General features: G+C 39.9%; 1 protein-coding gene across 1 annotated transcript in view; it reads right to left on the minus strand.

The window, feature by feature from the left end:
- LOC126456519 (juvenile hormone acid O-methyltransferase-like) overlaps positions 1–16,256 on the minus strand; it is a 115,846-nt gene extending 99,590 nt beyond the window's left edge. The window contains exon 1 of the mRNA XM_050092268.1: positions 16,221–16,256. The gene's annotated coding sequence lies outside the window, so the exon portion shown is untranslated. The remainder of the gene's footprint in view (positions 1–16,220) is intronic.
- Between the last annotated feature and the right edge of the window lie 343 nt (positions 16,257–16,599).

A 16,599-nucleotide genomic window follows, 5' to 3' on the forward strand; every position in this document is an offset into this window, starting at 1 on the left:
TCAGCCACCTCCCGTTTTCACTTCTGTTGAAAAAAACAGTCATGTGCCATGTAAATAAACGTAACTTTGTGTTGAAAGTTGAGTTCGTTGAACCCTATGGATTACGCATTCGTGCCCATTGCGCGAGCCCCTGACGTGGGTGCTTTCCTGGCCAGTTGCATGTTTCACAATCTGTTTTTTTTTTTTTTTCGCAGAGTTAGGTGGGACAAAATGGTTCAAATGGCTCTGAGCACTATGGGACGTAACTGCTCAGGTTATCAGTCCCCTAGAACTTAGAAGTACTTAAACCTAACTACCAGCGAGGTGGCGCAGTGGTTAGACACTGGACTCGCATTCGGGAGGACGACGGTTCAATCCCGCGTCCGGCCATCCTGATTTAGGTTTTCCGTGATTTCCCTAAATCGCTCCAGGCAAATGCCGGGATGGTTCCTTTCAAAGGGCACGGCCGATTTCCTTCCCCGTCCTTCCCTAATCCGATGAGACCGATGACCCCACTGTCTGGTCTCCTTCCCCGAAACAACCAACCAACCTTAAACCTAACTAACCTAAGGACATCACACACATCCATGCCCGAGGCAGGATTCGAACCTGCGACCGTAGCGGTCGCGCGGTTCCAGACTGCAGCGCCTAGAACCGCTCGGCTACAACGGCCGGCTAGGTGGGACACCTTGTATATAGTTCATCAGTAGGCGTGACGGTCTTGATTACTTCAGTGCGAGCAAAGGGTCGAAACTCTTTGCTGGAAAACAGGACTCGCGGCGAGCAAGAAGGAAAATGGACAGTGCACGCTGCTTGGCGTGTGACAAGTTGAGAATCTGGGGGGAGTACGGGAAGCGTTTCAGTATGGCCAGGCCAGTTAAGGCAATCAACCACTCGCGTTAGGAGACATATCCGGACTCGAGTCTCGGCCCGGCACATTTTTTCGACCTTCTCCATCGAATTATTTCTATGCCCGATTCCTTCGCAACTTGAACAGATTTTGCTGTGTTTTCTCCGCATAGTCTTCTACACCTTTTGATACCTCCCCACAATGTTAGCGTCATTTTGTAATTTGGATTGATCTTTACAGAACTTTACTCTCTGTTAATTTTCATTGTGACTTTTGTCAGGCATTAGAGCAAACAGGTACCTGTAATCTCAGTCGTTTAGCTTTTCCATGGCTAAGCGAACCTCTAATAAGAAATACAACCTGGTACACACGCCAGCTTGTTGTTTTCACTGTGACAGCGTTATTGTTGGTTACAATGGCTAAACTTAACAATCGGGTATATTAAGAATTCAGAAAAAATAATGAGCATTACACTCGCTCGTCTTGTGCGGCCAAAGATCTGTTTCATAACGAGTATTGCTTCTCGACTCTATCCAGAAAGAGGAAGCTAATTTCAGTACCGGGAGCCTCTCCTGAGAGTCGCCATGTGCATTTCCTCTTGTATTACGGCAGGTACTTCCAATATCCGTTTTGCAATGTACAGTTGGAAGCCATCGGCTTTGCCCCAGTGGTAACACCGGTTCCTTTCAGATTACCGAAGTTAAGCGCTGTCGGGCTGGGCTAGCACTTGGATGGGTGACCACCCGGTCTGCCGAGCGCTGTTGGCAAGCGGGGTGCACTTCAGCCCTTGTGAGGCAAACTGAGGAGCTACTTGATTGAGAAGTGGCGGCTCCGGTCTCGGAAATTGACATACGGCCGGGAGAGCGGTGTGCTGACCACATGCCCCTCCATATCCGTATCCAGTGACGCCTGTGGGCTAAGGATGACATGGCGGCCAGTCGGTACCATTGGGCATTCATGGCCTGTGCGGGACGACTTTAGTTTAGTTTAGTTTAATGTACAGCTAGAGTCACCCCAAACAAACACCGCTCATTGTATCTTTCGCACGACGCCCATTGTCGACGAAAAACGTCGGGTTGTATCCCGTTAAGAACAAACTCACTCTTGAAGCGAAATCTTACGCGCCCATTCGACAGCACAGTTCCGAATTACATTGTTACGATATTTTGGTCATCTGTATATTGTGTGTGTATTGTGTATTGAACCGGGGACCTAGAAACGACGGTGAGGCTTCGTCCCGCCGTAGCCTTCAGTGTTTCACAACCCCACAACAGGCCACAGCAGTCCACCCACGCCACCGCTGCCCCACACTGAACCCATGGTTATTGTTATTGTGCGATTCGGCCCCCAGTGGAACCCCCCCCCCCCTCCTTCCGTTAACTTCGGTTATACGGCAAATAAAAATAAATCTAAACGCCGTAAATTCAACTAAATACCTAGTAATTGCAATTACGAACAACTTGAACTGGAAAGAAAACATAGAGAATGTTGTGGGGAAGGCGAACCAAAGAGTGCGTTTTATTGACAGAGCATGTAACAGATCTGTTATAGAGGCTGCCTTCCTACGCTTGTCCGTCCTCTTTTTGGAGTACTGCTGCGCGGTAAAAATGGAAATGTCGTGTGGCTAGGGCCTCCCGTCGGGTAGACCGTTCGCCTGGTGCAGGTCTTTCGATGTGGAATCCTTACCAGATAGGATGAACGGAGTACATCGAGACAGTTCAAAGAAGAGCAGGACGTTTTGTATTATCAAAAAATAGGGGTTAGAGTGTCACGGACATGATACAGGATGGGGGTACACCTTGTTATAACAAAGACGTTTCTCGTTGCGGCAGGATCTTCTCACGAAATGTCAATTATCAAATTTCTCCTCCGAGTTCGAAACAAAATTTTGTTGACTCTGACCTCCATAGGGAGAAACGATCATTATAATAAAATAGGGGATATCAGAGCTCGCTCGGAAAGATAGAGGTGTTCGTTTTTTTTCGAGAGCGGCATAACAGAGAATTATTGTGAAGGTGATTCGATGAACCCTCTGGCTGGCACTTAAGTGTGCTTTGCAGAGTATCCAAGTAAATGCAGATATAGATGTAGATAAACTGCTATGCATGGAACTGCTATTTTTGTTTTGTTTTTCTGATGTGCGTTTGCAGTTTTATTAACATGTTACTTTAAAATATTTTCCATGAACATTATAATGTGAAGTTGCAATTCTGTACGAAACTGTGAATTGTTGTACTCGGTGTAATGCAAAGTGACATGTCTTGAGCCGTAGAAATTTGTCGACAGGCGTGCGCCAACAAAAAGCCTGGAGAGCGAGAACGGTAATGATTTTTGTGTCACGTGTGTGCTGAAGTGCTCCGTCTTGGGCGATGTTAAAAAAGCTGTTTTATCCGTGACAAGCGTTTTGATTATAGTGTGTACTGTGGCCAAAGGAACTAATAATCAAACGTGTGTCATTGTTTCTCATTCTGAATTGATATCTGGGCATCAGTCTAAACTACAATTTGGAGATCTGAAGGTACTTGTGTAGTATCGAGTGCGAATGCCACGGACTGTATGCTACGTACTGCAGACTACTAGAATACATAAGATGAACCAGAATCATGGTGGGGAGGCTTGTGTGCCTCAACGATACAGATGGCCGTACCGTAGGTGCAACCACAACGGAGGGGTATCTGTTGAGAGGCCAGACAAACGTGTGGTTCCTGAAGAGGGGCAGCAGCCTTTTCAGTAGTTGCAGGGGCAACAATCTGGATGATTGACTGATCTGGCTTGGCAACACTAACCAAAACGGCCTTGCTGTGCTGGTACTGCGAACGGTTGAAAGCAAGGGGAAACTGCAGCCGTAATTTTTCCCGAGAGCATGCAGCTTTACTGTATGGTTAAATGATGATGGCGTCCTCTTGGGTAAAATATTCCGGAGGTAAAATAGTCCCCCATTCGGGTCTCTGGGCGGGGACTTCTCAAGAGGACGTCGTTATCAGGAGAAAGAAAACTGGCGTTCTACGGATCGGAGCGTGGAATGTCAGATCCTTTAATCGGGCAGGTAGGTTAGAAAACTTATAAAGAGAAATGGATAGGTTGAAGTTAGATAAAGTGGGAATTACTGAAGTTCGGTGGCAGGAGGAACAAGACTTTTGGTCAGGTGAATACAGGGTTATAAATACAAAATCAAATAGGGGTAATGCAGGAGTAGGTTTAATAACGAATAAAAAATAGGAGTGCGGGTAAGCTACTACCAACAGCATAGTAAACGCATTATTGTGGCCAGGATAGACACGAAGCCCATGCCTACTACGGTAGTACAAGTTTATATCCCAACTAGCTCTGCAGATGATGAAGAAATTGATGAAATGTATGATGAGATAAAAGAAATTATTCAGGCAGTGAAGGGAGACGAAAATTTAATAGTCATGGGTGACTGGAATTCGAGAGTAGGAAAAGGGAGAGAAGGAAACATAGTGGGTGAATATGGATTGGGGGAGAGAAATGATAGAGGAAGCCGCCTTGTAGAAATTTGCACGGACCATAACTTAATCATAGCTAACACTTGGTTCAAGAATCATAAAAGACGGTTGTATACATGGAAGAATCCTGGAGATAATTGAAGGTATCAGATAGATTATATAATGGTAAGGCGGAGATTTACGAACCAGGTTTTAAATTGTAAGACATTTCCAGGGGCAGATGTGGACTCTGACCACAATCTATTGGTTATGAACTGTAGATTAAAACTTAATAAACTGCAAAAAGGTGGGAATTTAAGGAGATGGGACCTGGATAAACTGACTAAACCAGAGGTTGTAGAGAGTTTCAGGGAGAGCATAAGGGAACAATTGACAGCAATGGGGGAAAGAAATACAGTACAAGTAGAATGAGTAGCTATGAGGGATGAAGTAGTGAAGGCATCAGGGGATCAAGTAGGTAAAAAGACGAGGGCTAGTAGAAATCCGTGGGTAACAGAAGAAATATTGAATTTAATTGATGAAAGGAGAAAATATAAAAATTCAATAAATGAAGCAGGCGAAAAGGAATACAAACGTCTCAAAAATGAGATCGACAGGATGTGCAAAATGGCTAAGCAGGGATGGCTGGAGGACAAATGTAAGGATGTGGAGGCTTATCTCACTAGGGGTAAGATAGATACTGCCTACAGGAAAATTAAAGAGACTTTTGGAGAAAAGAGAGCCACTTGTATGAATATCAAGAGCTCAGATGGAAACCCAGCTCTAAGCAAAGAAGGGAAAGCAGAAAGGTGGAAGGAGTATATAGAGGGTCTATACAAGGGCGATGTACTTGAGGACAATATTATGGAAATGGAAGAGAATGTAGATGAAGATGAAATGGGAGATACGATACTGCGTGAAGAGTTTGACAGAGCACTGAAAGATCTGAGTCGAAACAAGGCCCCCGGAGTAGACAATATTCCATTAGAACTACTGACGGCCTTGGGAGAGCCAGTCATGACAAAACTCTACCATCTGGTGAGCAAGATCTATGAGACAGGCGAAATACCCTCAGACTTCAAGAAGAATATAATACTCGTAGTTCCAATCCCAAAGAAAGCAGGTGTTGACAGATGTGAAAATTACCGAATTATCAGTTTAATAAGTCACGGCTGCAAAGTGCTAACACGAATTCTTTACAGACGAATGGAAAAACTGGTAGAAGCCGACCTCGGGGAAGATCAGTTTGGATTCTGTAGAAATATTGGAACACGTGAGGCAATACTGACCTTACGACTTATCTTAGAAGAAAGATGAAGGAAAGGCAAACCTACGTTTCTAGCATTTGTAGACTTAGAGAAGGTAATGACAATGTTGACTGGAATACGCTCTTTCAAATTCTGAAGGTGGCAGCGGTAAAATACAGGGAGCGAAAGGCTATTTACAATTTGTACAGAAACCAGATGGCAGTTATAAGAGTCGAGTGGCATGAAAGGGAAGCAGTGGTTGGGGAAGGGAGTGAAACAGGGTTGTAGCCTCTCCTTGATGTTATTCAATCTGTATATTGAGCAAGCAGTGAAGGAAACAAAAGAAAAATTCGGAGTAGGTATTAAAATCCATGGAGAAGAAATAAAAACTTTGAGGTTCGCCGATGACATTGTAATTCTGTCAGAGACAGCAAAGGACTTGGAAGAGCAGTTGAATGGAATGGATAGTGTCTTGAAAGGAGGGTATAAGATGAACATCAACAAAAGCAAACGAGGATAATGGAATGTACTCGAATTAAATCGGGTGATGCTGAGGGAATTAGATTAGGAAATGAGACACTTAAAGTAGTAAAGGAGTTTTGCTATTTGGGGAGCAAAATAACTGATGATGGTCGAAGTAGAGAAGGTATAAAATGTAGACTGGCAATGGCAAGGAAAGCGTTTCTGAAGAAGAGGGATTTGTTAACATCGAGTATAGATTTAAGTGTCAGGAACTCATTTCTGAAAGTATTTGTATGGAGTGTAGCCATGTATGGAAGTGAAACGTGGACGATAAATGGTTTGGACAAGAAGAGAATAGAAGCTTTCGAAATGTGGTGCTACAGAAGAATGCTGAAGATTAGATGGGTAGATCACATAACTAATGAGAAGGTATTGAATAGAATTGGGGAGAAGAGGAGTTTGTGGCACAACTTGACGAGAAGAAGGGACCGGTTGGTAGGACATGTTCTGAGGCATCAAGGGATCACAAATTTAGCAATGGAGGGCAGCGTGGAGGGTAAAAATCGTAGAGGGAGACCAAGAGATGAATACACTAAGCAGATTCAGATGGATGTAGGTTGCAGTAGGTATTAGGAGATGAAGAAACTTGCACAGGATAGGGTAGCATGGAGAGCTGCATCAAACCAGTCTCAGGACTGAAGACCACAACAACAACAACAATGCTGTAATGCAACTTTTCATCGAGGATTGACATTCAGGTGATTAATCTTAAAACTTATAAGAAGTAAATTACTAACCTGTGTAAATCTTTGCGTTACTGTATCTAGTTGCAGTGCGTATTGCGGACTTCAAACTGAACTAGAAATACGTTAATGCACTTAGTCAGTTGGTTATATGTTCCATAGATCATCTGAACGATTCTTTTATCGAAATGTTGTGGAACGAGCCAGTTTACAGGGTACACATACATGATTAGTGTTAACACTAATGAACGCATTCTTATTTGCTATTTTTAGTATTAATTATGCAACTACACAGTTTTACTGGATATTAGTTTTTAAGTTGAATTTCGTCAATGGAATAGAAGTGTTCAGGAGAAATGATTTCGAATTAGATTTAAAACTTGCTTCGCTGACTGTCAGACATTTTATGTTACTGAGCAAACGATCAAATATTTTCGTTGCTGCATATTGAACTCCTCTCTGAGCCACTGAGAGCTTTAACAGTGGGTAGTAAAGGTCATTGTTCCTACTAGTGATGTAGGTATGTATTTCACTGCTCTTCTCAAATTGTGATGGATTATTTATGACGAATTTTACTAGTGAATATATGTACTGTGACGGCACAATTAAAATGACTAGCTTCTTGTAGAGGTTGTTCGATTGTGTGCAATCAATACTTACATTATAAGTGATCCCACCAAATTATTCCGTGAGACATTATTGAGTGGAAATATGAAAAATATGTCAGGAGGCTGATACGTTTGTTTACAAGGTCAGCAATTATACGAAGACCAAAAGTAGCTGACCTAATTCTTTGAGAAGCTCAGTAACACGCTTCTTCCAGTTCAAGTTTTCAACTATATGTACACCCAAAACTTTGAAGTATTCTACCCTATTTACCGACTCCTTACCATGCGCTATGTCAGTTGTTGGTATGACTCTATCTATTGTGCAGAGTTGAATGTAGCGTGTTTATTCAAAACTTAGTGACAGTCCATCTTCAGAAAACCACTTAATAATTCCTTGGGAGATAACATTTTCCAACTCTCCTATTGATTTCTCTCTATCGGAATTGATTGTAACGCTAGTATCATTTGGAAAATATACCATTTTTTCTTTTTGAATGTTATGTGAAAGGTCATTCACCTACGTAAGGAGTAGCGGGGGACTCAAAATTGAAAGCTGTGGGAGTCCTTGTATAATTTTTTCCCCCAGTTTCTAAAATTTTCTACCTTTCCGACACTGAATTATTCAGCACAAACATTTCCATTCTGTTTGTTCAGTACGGTTCAAACTGGCCGTGGATGAAGGCATCTATTCCATAAAACTTGAATTTTCCTAAGAGAGTAACATTATCTACATAATCAAACGCCTTAAAAAGATCACAAAAATACCAACTATCGACATAACATTATTGAAGGTTTGTACTATTTAATGAGCTAATGCATAAACGGCTGTCTCCGTAGAGCAACTCTTCTGGAATCCAAACTGTAATACGCTAAGTAAAGTGTCTCCACTTTAGCGTACTATTACTCTCGCTGAACTGATATTCGGAACGTTGATCTTAAATCTACGATGTGTCGATCGCGGCGTGACTACAATGAGTTTACGGTAACTAACTATTGTGAACAGTATGTACTGTTCCGCTCGTACCGCAGTTTGTTAAATCGAATTATAAATAAATTAGTGTACTTTCTTACTATGGATTGTGCTACTTTTAAATGTTCCAAATCACGATCGAACGGGAAACAGCAAATTCAAAACTGTGGCTACAAACGGCTAACAAACGTTACGATTTCTGGATACCTTGTTTAATAATTTCATGGTGTGTCTTATTTGCGTTGCGCTTGTAGAAAACTAATCGAGATTATTCTTCAACCATCGCGCTATCCCGCTGCATCCGCAAACGGGCGGCAACGATCTAGAGGATTCGCACGACGGCGATGATTACTGGACTGTGCGCGACTGGATTGTGATTCATCAACGCGGGCGATGATTACACGCCGACAGTTCCAGCTAACTGGAGGCTGAAGTTGCATATATTACAAAAGCTTAACCCTCGCTGACTATTGTCTGAAAGCATTTTGCTATAAAGCTATGATTTCTGCTCTAGCTGTATTACTCTCTCATTATCACCGCATTTCTCAAAACTGAAGTGCCCATAGAGTTGTAACTTTCAGTTAAAAAGTAAAATTAATTTCTTTCATTTACTAACGTCCTGCTGCAGTGTTAGAACTTGCCAAAGATATTTTCTGATACTGCCCTTAGTATTGCAAATAACTGCTGTTATTATTAGTGGTACTCGGGTCCTCAGTCTTTTTTTTTCGCTTTTATTGCGTACGTGTTTATTGTGTTGCATGCAAGTGTTATTTTCTGCATTTGCATGTTCCTTAGTTTTTGTGCCAATTTTAATATTGATAATTTCGTATGTTGGTAAAATACACGCGTTTACAGTGACCATCATTAAGCTAGCTGCAGCAGCTAATTACGAATAGCTGATGTTTTCCTGTTAGTGAACTACTTCGTTAGGGGGAATGTTTTGATTTTTACATTCATTCAGTACTCCTCAGCCTATGATTTTCTGAGCATTGCTTGCATGTGTGGTAGATAACAAAAGTTATTGCGATCTGTATAGGTGTAATATTCGATTAATCCCGAGAAAAGTTAAATATTCTTGATCTCCATTATCTCCAAACATATGTACGTGAGATAAAACGGTCACTTTTGGTAAGATTAATGTTCGAGGGGTTCCTGTTACATCACATTATAGACCGCCGTGTAGTGAGAAGGCAGCGTTGTTGTAATGATATCTTGGCGAAATCTGACAGTCTTTGAGTACGAATTTCGGAATTTGCTGAGTGTCACTTCCGTGTTTGTCTGTTCGTTTTGTTTTTCTTGCGTCTACAATTAGACGATCGAACTGATGTTCGAAGTGGTGTTACTGATGACGGAGGGATTGACAGAAGGGCGGAAGAGAATGTTAAGAAAAATGGAAGAATCACACAAAGAAGTGGATATACAGAAAGAAACTGTTAGCAAAGAGGTAAAAGCAGCGAGAAAAATGGTAGATGAATCACAAAAAGAAGTGGACGCAATGTTTGACAAACTAACTAAACGTAGATCAAGCACCAGAAAAAGTTAAACTTAGAATATTTCCATAGCAAGAAGAGTCGGGAAGTATTAGAAACGAAGAGGTAGAATGCTTGTATAAAAAGCTATTGATGGTAAACAAGGGAAAGCCAAAGTAGACAGTGACTAATCAGCTTTTCCAGGTGCGTAGTAGGAAGAATGAGACAAAAGTGGAAGAAATAAAAGAGACCACTTCTGAAGCTGTGGAAACGATGACTGATTTACAAAACAACCCTTAAAACAAAAATTTCTTGGTGTCAATTTCAATAATGCAAACATATAATAATAGTAAGCTTTACAACATATTTTGCGATCTCATTGGGAAATAAATTCAATTTCTGTTGTAAATAGGGTTAGAAGTTAAGGTTGGAAGCCAAGTTACAGATGAATAGTCTGAAAACAGTACGTCGAGAATAAGCAGTGCAAGCTTAAAAATAAAAAGATCAAAATGGAGGCATATGCTCTTGAGAAATACAAATATTGAAGGATCATAGACACTATTCTTGGTTGACTACTGCTCCAAGGATAGACATAGAGAAATAATGGAAGCTTTTCAGACAGCCCCAGGGTATTACAGGAAAATGTGAAAGGATACAGTTAGGAAATAATTAACAAACTGAAACATTCAGACAGTGCAGGGAGTGACAGAGATTTTGTTGGAGTGTTGGTAGGGAAATTACCTTATCACAAGAGATGTTGGTTGGTGGGTCAGAACTAAAGGTTAAAGAATTTCTCAGTGTGAGGGATATTGGTGAATGGCGATCGAACTGTTGTCTGTAGGAAAATGAATTCTTTAACAGAATCGATGAATTATAGGACCCAGGAGGAATAGTACAGAAGTGATCTGCTGTGAGAAATCAGATATCAGGGTATTCACTATTCTTCACATATGTTTTCCTTAGTTTTCTGCTCTGCTGCCAATGCTTCCTGTTGTATGTATCTGTCAAAACAACCATCAGTGCAAATCTTTTTTCGGTTATTAAGTGAGATCCCACTGTGTATCAGATCTAATTTCCGGCCTGAAAACCGTGTATTCGATTTTGTACGTTGAGGTAGAATTCGAAAGGGGGGAAATGGGAATAGATACCTTCTTCTTGTTGCAGCTTTTGACCAGCCTATAGCTCCCGAAACTTGCGTTCATGTTTGGCGTCTAATTCTTCCTTAAATATTAGCATTTGATTAATAATATACCTATATACAACGCCAAAAAGGTTGGCACTCAAAGCAGCTCTTAACGCAGAGTGTGGTAAGTATTATCTCCATTTTGCATCATTCTTTTTTTATATACAAGTCCCTACTCTCATTACCAAAGCACAATTGGCCAATACTACAAATATATTCACTAGCCTGTCTAAGCATAGCTGAAATGTACTTAGGTACAACCTCCTTCACTAAACACCACTTGCCAAGTTTCACATCAGCACTAATACTCACTAACGTGCGACGTAAAAGATATATGCATAGTATGACCCCACGTCCCTATTAGGCATCATTTGACACATGTTTTTCTTGATAGAACGTCCACAACTGTTGTATAAATTATCCATGATTAATAATTTATGATATCAATCACACAAGATATATTAAATTTTGTTTTCCAATAAAAAGGGAGCACATGTAGATTTAGGGCACAGTTCCATCTTCAGGAACATCTGAAAAATTACAACTAAATGTGGCGTCTATAGATATTGTCAAAACTCTAAGAAAATCAGCAAAACTTGTAGTAACATTCTAAACAGGATACCATAATACCTGCAGGGGGAGAAATGTAGGAGCTGTTATAGGGTAGTGAGAAGAGGGATTTGTTGCCAATCTCGTAGGAAATATTTTCACGGGGGGGGGGGGGGGGGGGATGCAGTGGGGAGAATGTTGGGATAAGAGGCTCTCTCCTGCAACGGCAGAGTATGCAGTAGGAACATTTTGATTGGGGAACAGGAAAGGATAGACTGTGCCCTTCAGGCACAACTGAAGGAAGCCAGGAAGGAACTCATAACGATCAAGGGAGATAGGGGAGATGAGGGTGGTTGGGAACTGTCAGCTGGTAGGAGGATAGGAGGAAAGAGAACGGGATCTGACAGTTTTATCATCAACACAAAAAACAAGTATCTACCACTTCGAGAGTTAGGTGGAGAAGAGCCTCAGGTAGAACGAGGAGTGGGAAATGTGGAGCACACTTCAACCAAGGTCAAGAAGCCTAGGAATGTACAAAGTGTTAGGAAGAAGAAAATGCTGCTACTAGGTAGTAGCCATGGGCGAGGTGTAGGCCCTCAGTTACAGGAACGTTTGATGTCATAGGTAGGAAAAGTTGGTCTTTTTTAGGATAAATCCAGACAACAGGTTGCCCTGCCTAAAGAGTATCTCCACCACTTCAAAAAATACTGAAACAATCACTCACAAGACAGATTTTAACATCTCAAACATCACATATACCAGATGTCACAAAGAAAAACAAACCATTGGAAAGAGTAACATGGAGCATTTCACACACATAACAATCCTTCATCAAAACATGAAATCAATAAAAGATAAAATACAACTATTAGAAGTTGAGCTCCAATATTTGAACTGCACAGTAATTTGTATTACTGAGCACTGGTGTAGGGAAACAGAAATCCAAAATGTAGTATTATCATTGTATGAAAGGGCAAACTCTTACTGCAGAACTACTTCAAGGGGTGGAGGATCATGCATTTATATCAGAAAAGGAACACAGTTCAAATCAAGACATGATCTCAGAACCGTAAGTGAAGAGAAACACTTTGAAATATCAGCAATTGAATAACAGGGTTTGATATCACCACGAAATTAATCATTTTGTGTGCGTATAGATCTCCCAGTCGTAATGTGGACACTTTTTTCAATAAGTTAACAGAAGTTCTAGATAAAGTCTCAAGTACAAAGGTCAACATAATTCTGTGTGGCGACATTAACATCAACACTAACATCATAAATGAATCCAGCAGTACCTTCATAAACATCCTTCAAAGTTTTTTCATGTCCCTATTGGTCAATAGTGCAACAAGGGTTACCACAACGACTTCATCAGTAACTGACCATGTGGCCACAAATATGGATAGAGAAGATTGCAATATAGCTGTAAAAGATCTCGGAGTATCAGACCATCTCTTTCAAATGACAATAATAAAGTCAGGCATCGAATCATTCCCTAAACTACGAGCCTACGAACAACATCTATCAGAAATCAAAATAAAAGATTTTTCAAAAGAACTAGAAAAACAAATCTGTGATGAAGTGTATAAGGAAACCAATGTGAATATGAAATTCTCTAAATTCTCCACACTGTTTAAATTGAACTTTGAAAAGGCATTTCCAAATGTATGCATGTCTGTATCAACATCTCATAAAACAGATGGATAACAGCAGGTATTAAGAAGTCCTCCCAAACACTTAAAACGCCTCAGTTCCATGAAAACGATTCGCAATGATCCAGAATTCTTAAATTTCTATCGTAGATACAAAACGATCTATAGGAAGGTGCTGATTGCTGCAAAAAAGTCGTTTAATGACAAAACAATATATAATGCTGAGAATAAAAGCAAAGCAGTCTGGGATGTTATAAAAAAGGAAATGGGGAGAGGCAAGCAAATGCAGAATAACATACTCTCTAAGGGAAGGGGATAAAATAATAAATGTCCATAGCACTTAGCAAACTAAGTAAACGAGCATTTTTCAAGTACTGCAGAGAAGTTACAGCAAAAATTCCCCCAAACAAATATAACACCAGCAAATAATGTTGCACTAAATACAATGATGTTACTTCCAACCACAGAGAATGACGTCAGTAAAACAAATCAAAAACTAAGAAATAAAAAGTCAGTAGGCTTAGATGAAGTACCAATGTTTGTACTGAAACAATGCATAGGGATTATACAAGGCCCCTTAACAAATATATTAAATGAATCCTTCACATCAGGGACATTTCCAGAGAAGTTAAAACAGGCAAGAGTTGTACCTTTGCTTAAGAAAGGTAATGCAGAAGACATAGAAAATTACTGGCTCATTTCCCTGCTGTCAGCTTTCTCAGAATTAATAGAAGCAATTATGAAAGACAGATTAATGAATTACCTGAATAAATACAATCATTTAAGCGAATCGCAGTTTGGTTTCTGAAGCGGCTAAATATGGAGTCAGACATAGTAGAATTCACAAAAGTTGTACTTGATGCTCTTGATAAAGATGAGTGTGTCACAGGCATATTTTCGGATCTTTCTAAGGCGTTTGATACAGTCGACCACAAGATTCTATTAAACAAATGAGAAGCATTTGGAATGAGAGGGGTAGCTAATGACTGGTTTCAATCATACCTAACAGATAGGGCACAGAGAGTAGAGATAACACATACTTCAAATAGATCTAAACATTTAGTAAAACACTTACCAGAACCAAAATACATTAATATAGGGGTTCTGGAAGGTAACATATTAGGACCAATACTGTTCCTGACATGCATCAATGACTTTCCCACTAGTGTTACTCATGATGAAAAAATCCTCTTCGCTGTTGACAGCAATATTATAGTCACTGAGAAAACAAGAGAATTCCTTGCTGAGAAAGCAAATGAGACTCTCAAGGAAGTTTATGATTAGTCAATAAGTAATAAAGTGACATTGAACATAAAGAAAACTAATGCCATGAATTTCAGTTTGAAGAGGAAAAATGACAACATTAAATTAAATGTAGATGGCACCTCCACAGAATGTGTAACAAATGCAAAATTTGTAGGAATGAATATTGATTCTCAGTTGAAGTGGTGTAAACACACAAAGGTACTTGCAGACAGAATGTTATCGGCATGCTATCATCAGTGTGCAGCATGCAGTGTCTTTTAGTTACATATTATTCATATGTACACTCAATTCTTAGCTATGGAATTCTTTTTTGGGGAACAAATGCACAAAATATGAACACAATTTTCAAACTCCAGAAAAGAGCCATAAGAATAATAACCAAAAATACTAGTCGAGCTCACTGTAAAGATCTGTTCAGAAGACTGGGGATTTTAACTGCTCCATGTGGATACATTTACCAGTCAGTTGTACACATCAAAAATAACATTGGTAATTACTGCACAAACAGTTCTGTCCATGACCATGCAACAAGAGATAAACTCGACTTACGTTTACCAAGAAAAAATAAACATAAAACTCAAAAGAGCATTTTCTACCAAGGAATAAAACTGTACAATAAATTACCGAAAGAGATTAAAGAAATTGCCAAAATACACTTATTTAAAAAGGCATCTAAAAAGTGCCTGTCATGGAATACATTTTATGAATTGAAGGATTACTTAGCTAAAACAGAATAGGGATTTGATAAAAAATGTTATACAAGTAAATAATAGTAATAATGATTATAACACATCCAACATTCCACATAACACCTTCACTTTACGTTTTTTCCCTTCTTTTTTTTCTTTCTAGAAATACTTACCCTCAAGCTATGCATAGCACAATACTAACACCTCTTCCTCTTTCTGATCTCAACATCCCACTCATTATGGAGAGATACTGACTCAGTTTTTCAGGGTAGCAAATGGGAAGTTGCGGTGCAGAAAATGGCCCAGAGATCACTAGTGTGTGTGTGTGTGTGTGTGTGTGTGTGTGTGTGTGTGAGTGAGTGTGTATGTGTGTAGTGAGTGAAGTATTATGGAACAATGTGTGTATATTGTGTACAGTGACTGATAGATATGAGTGAACAATGTGGCATTACATTATTTAATTGTGCAGTGACTGATAGATATGAGTGCACAATGTGGCATTACATTATTTAATAAGTTATTAGTAAAAAAAGTATTGTATACCAGGAGTAAATCTAATGATTGTCTCTAACTAGAAGTCTGTAAATGTATGTGTATACGAATTAGCTTATTTTAAATTGATCTAAATTTGTAACTTTTTTGACGTGTCCTATATCCTTGTAAAAAGAGATCTATGGATGAATAAAGCTACTACTACTACTAGTACTACTACTACTACCCATATAAGTCAACTAAAACGAGGCAATATAGCGATTCTCCGTTGCATAGAGTGTAAGCAGAAAATAACCGTCACATATTCTAAAGCTGTGTGTAAAACCACAAACAGAATTTTTCCTACATGAAACACAATATATCGCCATGTATAAAAGAGCATAAACACTCCGAATCAACTCAAAACATTAACTAATAACGACCGAACATTCCACAAAACCAACAGAATCTAACAAAGGTGCGGGCTTAAGCTTGCCATTAACATGCGCCCGCATTAGGTAATTTAACCAGACTCCCGCATACTGAACCCAGAAGAAATGGCGATACGACGTTTTCGTACTGGTAGTTCCATTGCATACGTGATATGTCCCCTTTATGAAAAGATTCTGGCCTTACCAGCACCGCATTCACACTCGTCTAGTACCACAGTAGCCAGGTGACTGAAGTGTTGCCCCGACACGTAAGCGAAGCTAAGCACTTAACGTGTTATCCCCACCGCCGTCGTATCTAATCGCCACGAAAAAATCCGTGACACCAACGTCACTCATTTGCAAGAGACACATTATCATTACGAATTAACAGTACCTGTAGTAAGTCGATTACAGCACCAACAGGTGGAACCAAAATTAAGTAAGTGGAGGTATCTTCTATAATGCCAGTCATCGTGTTAGACATCACCATGCGACAGCATACACAAAATCGTCACTAAGTCGCACTCATTCTGAGCTTTCGCTAAACTAATACCTCTTGGACCCAAATCTTAAAAGAAATTATT

This window comes from Schistocerca serialis, chromosome 2, assembly GCF_023864345.2.
Source record: "Schistocerca serialis cubense isolate TAMUIC-IGC-003099 chromosome 2, iqSchSeri2.2, whole genome shotgun sequence".
NCBI lineage: Eukaryota > Metazoa > Arthropoda > Insecta > Orthoptera > Acrididae > Schistocerca > Schistocerca serialis.